The 6,411-nt window shown below is 41.0% G+C and overlaps 1 non-coding gene across 1 annotated transcript; it reads right to left on the reverse strand.

Annotated features, from left to right (window-relative positions):
• Nucleotides 1-5,794: 5,794 nt before the first annotated feature.
• LOC145389517 (5S ribosomal RNA) lies at nt 5,795-5,913 on the reverse strand. Its single transcript, XR_013895482.1, has one exon. It is a non-coding gene; the product is annotated as a 5S ribosomal RNA (ribosomal RNA).
• Between the last annotated feature and the right edge of the window lie 498 nt (nt 5,914-6,411).

Genomic DNA, 6,411 nt, shown 5'->3' on the forward strand with positions numbered 1-6,411 from the left:
CTGCGAGTATTTATTCTGGCTAAGCTAAAATCTGGTGCCTTCTTCCTCACTGCTACAAGGTTTGACTGTTTCCTTTAAATGAGCTTCTCCCTTTCTCTTCTGGGAACTGCCACTTGACTTCTCACCATTCTGTGGTCGTTACCTATATTTATTACTCTGTTCAGTGCAGTTACGTTGCTTACCGTACAGGTATGTGATTTGTCAGTGAAGATATAATTTATTTCATTTTTATTTCACCATTTCGTCCAATTCCTATTTTCTTTAGATGGAATGTGTTCATCATCCAGACTGTTCCTTTCACCAGATTCCACCAGCATGTCACCTCTTGCATTCCAGATACCCATTCTTAAAAAATGCCCTACTGCAACCTCACCCACACTTTTCTTGCCAACCTTTGCATTAAAGTCTCTAATCACGAGTATATACTTGGTTTTGTGCCTATTCAATTTCATACATGTACAAACGCCCAAAGAAGTCAATGACCCGATTCCCAGTACCTTTCGCTCAGAAAGTGGTATCTGGCAACTGCCGTGGCCTGGTTATATTTCCTATATTGCACACCGAAAAGAGCAGTAATTAGGTAAACAATACGAAAAAGCAATAAATAAGTATTTTTACTGTGTATATCTCGCATTATGGAATAGGAAATCTCAATATACTAAAGTTGAGGCTTACCATTACGAAAGAATGTGAAACGCGCAGCCTATCGCTCAACGGTTTCAGCTAAGTCTACTAATACCAAGTCGGATCACTTCCACCTAAAATGGGTCCAAGCTGGCGCAGGGGGCGGAGCATCGGAGTGACGTCAGCTTGCACGAAACGCAAGTTCAGTTGACGCCTGACCATTGTGGTCAGTGGGTGTTTGCTACACTCTCCAGATCATGATACATTTTCAGTCCGAAGTGAGGGAAGAGACTGAAATGTATGAGGGAAGGTATGGGGGTGTCAGGGAATGTGTAAGGGTGTGAAGGAACCTACTGCTATGTTATACAGTCAAATGAGTCCGCACTTCTTCCCATTCTTCGTTTTCCTTTATTATAAATGTTTAATTTGAGTCTGCCCTTATATACATTTTATGTTACTTAAGTCAACTGACGTCACACACAAGCCACGCCTCCCTGCGCCCTGAGAGAAAGTAAACAGACTTGGTATTAGTAGACTTAGGGTTTCAGGGTTAAAATGCGGAGCAACTCTCGTAATACTTATTTTGCATCCTAAATCAACAATGTTGAAGGAAAAATGTACTATAAAATAAAACACACAGATTATGTTTAATCCAAATCACGAGAGCCATCAAATCATAAAAATTAACACCTAAAAATATATTATTATCCACATTCAAATCTCTATAAACGGGATGATACGCGGTAATGAAGGAAAACAAAGCCGTGGGCACTGTAAGCAGGATCGACTGTCGACACTCAATGCGAGCATATTATTGCTCTTTAATTAGCAAACACTCCAGCAAGACAGAGATCCCGGCAGCTTAACATCAAGAAAAGGACAGTTAACGGATGGATACGAGATAATAGAGAGGCAGAGCATAGAAAATTTGCCAAGTAGAGCCCCTCGTCGCAGAAGACCAAGGCAAATTATTGCATACAAGTTCCTGGCGAACAACCACTCAACTACTTGTGTTGCCATCATGAAGCAGATTAATCTGCCTATATACAGTGAAGTTAGTGAAACCAGAGCAATTGTAAAGGAGAGAATTGGTCATATTTAATCACACGATGAAATTCCAACAGTTATAAAATATGTAGGGCAGTTTTATGAAAGAACTGGGGGGAGAGGCTGACAGTCAAAAAACAAGAGTGCGACAGTGAAGAGGACTAAACACAAAAAGGATTGTAGTTAAGAAAAAAAAAAAAAAACAAGAGGGGGAAAGGAATCGCGAAAAAGACCGAAACACAACCACTCCCACTCATGGCGTGGTAATGCTTGAGTCTGACGGAAAGCCAGGCGTGTAGTGTTGCCAACGGAAAAATTAAAGAAATCCGCTAGATTAGTTTCAAAAGCGGTAAAAATCCGCCAGACTGACTGAAATTAAAAAAAAAAAAAAAAAATAGACAAGACTTTAGAAGAGGCCACATAAATATAAATATTTAAATTTATACTAACTAGATTGCAAGTAAAACCTCTAACTTTAGCAGGAAAATGGTTTCATTGGTATCACTGCTGGCACGAGTGGTGACGACGGGTAAAATGTGCCAGACGTCACTTTTTATTAATTATTGGTTGATCTATAAAAAGAAAAAAAAAGGCTAAACATAACTGATATTTTTGCAAGATTAGTGATGGAGCGTTGTGGTGTGGATGTGGATGTGATAGGAAGTTTCTGTGGGGAGAAACACACTGAGGTGGTTTGGCTAAGTGGAAAAGATGGAGAGTGAGAGACTGACTAGGAGAGTGTATGTGAGTGATGGGGAGGGGGAGAGAGGGAGGAGAAGGCCAAGGATGAGATGGAGGGATGGAGTGGAGAGGTATATGAGAGAGGGGGGGGTGCGGAATTGGGAGCAGGCCAGTGAAATGGTGGGGGACAGGACAACATGAAGGCGATTTGTTTGTGGCCACCCCCTATGGGATTTAGGCGTCTGGGAATAGATAGATAAATAGATAGTTAGTTTTCGCACCATAAATAATGTTTGCAGGGTAGACAAAGATTGTTTCCTTCTCCCTAACGTCTAGTTAAGTGAACGTTGCCAGACCCAGGGAGATTGTCCGAAACACAAAAGAAAAGCGAGTCATCACTTCTTTGGTCGATCGTACATGAAACTTCTCTGATTCCTCATCATCACAAACTGATGTTGATGCATCGACTTGCATTAACTTCATCTTGTATCTCTTCTTCAGTGTAATTATTAGGGCTGCTACTCTCATTTATACCAAAGAATTCTTCAATGTTGTCACTCCAGTATTTGTTGGCCAGAAATCCTACACCAGGTTCCTTCTTTTCTTGCTGGCCTCTGTAGCACACAGTATGCGGACCATCAGGCAACTGAATGATTGCCTCCTCACCTGATCCTCTAAATCCTCTATATCCTAATTTGCATCTCTCACTTCTTCAAGAGGAATAGCAAAACTTCCTTCACTAGCAGGAGTTCAGACATTGTAAGTCCAAAGATTCAGTTTCCAAAGGTAGTTAGCTTTCCATCCCAGAGATTCTTAGCACCCTTTGCCTTGGAGCAGGCCTGACCCCTGCCACAGTCGGCTACTCCATTACTGCTGGGTACTCGGGCCCATGGTTTGGTAGAGCTAGTCATAGTTTTTTATGAATGTGGTTTGGGTCAGTACCTCGCAATGCTGGCTTAGCCAATTACTGTGAGGGGAACGCTTTTCATCTCTAACAGTGAACCTGCCTAGTATGGTTTCACCTGACAAGTATAGCTTCACTGACTATTGGAATACACAAGCTTCTTTGCCACATCAAGTCAGTGTTCCTTCGACCATGTTGGACGGTATAATTTATATAAACAAAGGCATCTAGGAAACAGATTATATTCATTAACCTAACATCATCTAACCAGACTAGACTCCAGGCAGTCGAAACCTAACCATGGAATACTTGCTTACCAATTTACTGTGAAGGTCTTGCAGAAAGTCAGTGTGTTATTTCACAGCAGGAGATGGCTGCGGTGAGGGAAGTTTTCCCTTTTATTGTTACCAGTGATTATAGTTTTTTTCAATACACTATCTGGCTAAATTACCAGAGAAGAAACCTCCTGTCTAATTTAATGTTATGTCATTAACAATTACAAAAACCAAAAATTCCATATGTGTCAGAAAGTAAAATAATTCTGCTTCTCATATTCAAGACGCTACTCATTGCTGTGGTGCAGGTGGCAGACACTTTCATGTGGTAGCACCATAATAGTTGCGTGGTGATGTCTGGTTATACAACGTCCCTCAGTTCTCCTTTGTCCAATTACAGTCGGATAGTAGACTGCAAGAGAAGACCAGTTTCACTCTGCAGTTCACTGGATATACATTCAGAGGAGCCTGAGGCTGCAACTACTACTGTTACCACTGTATCTGACCCCTCCAGTTCAAAAACTCTGTCCTTGTGCTGAATAAAATGGTCATGTAATAGATACAACTAGACATTATAGTTATTTTACCTTCACATGACAGAACTGGGTCATTTCCACAACATGGATAATATGTCATGGTTACGTGAAATTCAGTTAGCCATAGTTAAGAGGTAAGAATGCGTCTCCTTGGTCACTAGCCGAATCAACCCTCCAATATGACTACACTAACCCTTCAGCCAAACTGAGAGGGATTCGGGATTTTTGTCAGGTAAGAGAAAAATTAATTCATTATAGATGTCCGCACTAAAGGTGGAACGTATCCCAGCAAGTGGAGTATGTCCAAGTTGAGCAGCTTTAACAAAAGCTAAGCACAGATGTTATTCACACTCACCACCTTCCACTACAGTTTCACCTGTTGCTGTAGTTGAACTGTATTTCACTTTGCTGTTTGCTTGCCACAAAAGTTAAATAAACACGTCGTGACTTGTGACTCCCACGAAAAGCATAATTTGTGCTTTTTGTACCGGCACAGCGGCAGCGGCACCAGACATCGCTAAGCATAATCGGCCACACCTAGCCTCTCAACAATCGTTATTTCTGAACTAGTATTCACTCTTTAAGTGGCCAGTCCTGTATTTTTAAGGGTGACCAGTCAAATGAACTATTCCAAAATATCCCGGCTTCAAAAGTTCAATCGCTATAACAATTTTAAAAACACATCAGGCATTTTTTAAAAATAAAACTTGATGAATTTTGAGTCTATTACACATGGTGATACTAATTTGGGGCATGTGGAGAGGATGGAGGGCGAGAGACTAACGAGGAGAGTGTACAGGAGGGAGGTGGAGGGAGGGAGAGGGACGGGGAGGCCGAGGATGAGATGGAGGGATGCAGTGGACAGGTATATGAGAGAGGTGGGGTGTGAGCTGGGAGCAAGACAGTGATGTGGCATTGGGCAGGGCGACATGGAGGCGATTTGATCGTGGCCAGCCCTTACGGAATTAAGGCGTCTGGCAATAGATAGATAGATAGATAGATATTAATTTTTCACTGGAATTACAATAAGATATAATTCATATCTTCAAGTTCAGTTTTCCCAGAAATGTACCATTAGAGGCTGCCCTGACTTACACCCACCCTCCAGTAGACTCTGCCACTGCATAAATCCGGTAATGGCAACCTTTGATGGACTGATTGCCGGAACTGCTCTGTTACTAGACTGGCGGAGCAGATGTTTTGAACCTCTTACTGACTACACCCCCCCTCCTCCAATAATAATAATAATAATAATAATAATAATAATAATAATAATATGAACATGGATATGAATAAGAATATAAATATATAAGAAAACACGTTAATAACATTCATTCAAGGCATATTTCGTAAAACTATACTGAAAATATTTATTAAGTTAATGCATTAGAAACAAAAGTAATAAGCAAGATTCTTACCCAAGCCTTCTGACGGACAAAATTCACCTATCCTCACTAGCGACTGGTAGACTGATGGGTTGCCGCCAATATTGACTTGGTAGATGGGGAAAGAGGGGCAGCATTTTTAAACTGTCGTGTTTTTTTTTTTTTTTTTTTTGGAAAATTATAAAAAGATCTTAAATAATGGGACTTCTTTTAAATAATTCATTCATTCATCATTCATTGCCAGACGCCATGTATCCCAAACGGGGTGGTCAAGGGCTTAGAGTTAAATGTTTTACAGGGAGGGGCACTAATCCTCCACCAACCCCACTTGACACGTAGGGATGCCAACAGCATCTGGTGTTCTCAGGCGGTCACCCATCCAAGTACTAACCAGATCCAACGTTGCTTAACTTCGTTGATCGGACGGGAAGCGGTGTACTCAACGTGGCATGGCCGTTAAATAATCATTAGTTATTAAATGCATCACATGCATGTTATCGCTTATCGTACTTAGCCAAATAATCGCAACGGGCAATAGTATTTCCACATCTGGCAGTGCTGGATCACTGAGCGCTGGGTGCAGCACGTCATAGCATCCTAAGCTGAGCTCAAGTCTGTTCTGATACACACTTTTTCCAACAAACAAACTCGAACTAGTGTTTGTTAAATGATTAACAGCCAGTAAGGCTTACTGGTTTTTCACTTAGCAAAAAAACGGGAATATTTTAGCGAATTTGTGGAGCATACTGGCGGGCCAGTCAGGATTTCGTTTACTGACCGGGTCAGGTCCGCGGGCCATAGGTTACCGACCCCTGGCGTAAATGTTCTTGCTCGCTTCGCTTGCTCGCTCGTATAATAATAATAATGATAATGATGAATAATAATAATAATAAATAATAATAATAATTATAATAATCAAAATAATAAAAATGATAATGAAAATCATGCTAATAACTGTC

This window comes from Coenobita brevimanus, unplaced genomic scaffold (assembly GCF_032717465.1).
Source record: "Coenobita brevimanus isolate Jiangsu-jjx unplaced genomic scaffold, ASM3271746v2 jjx.HiC_scaffold_1152, whole genome shotgun sequence".
NCBI lineage: Eukaryota > Metazoa > Arthropoda > Malacostraca > Decapoda > Coenobitidae > Coenobita > Coenobita brevimanus.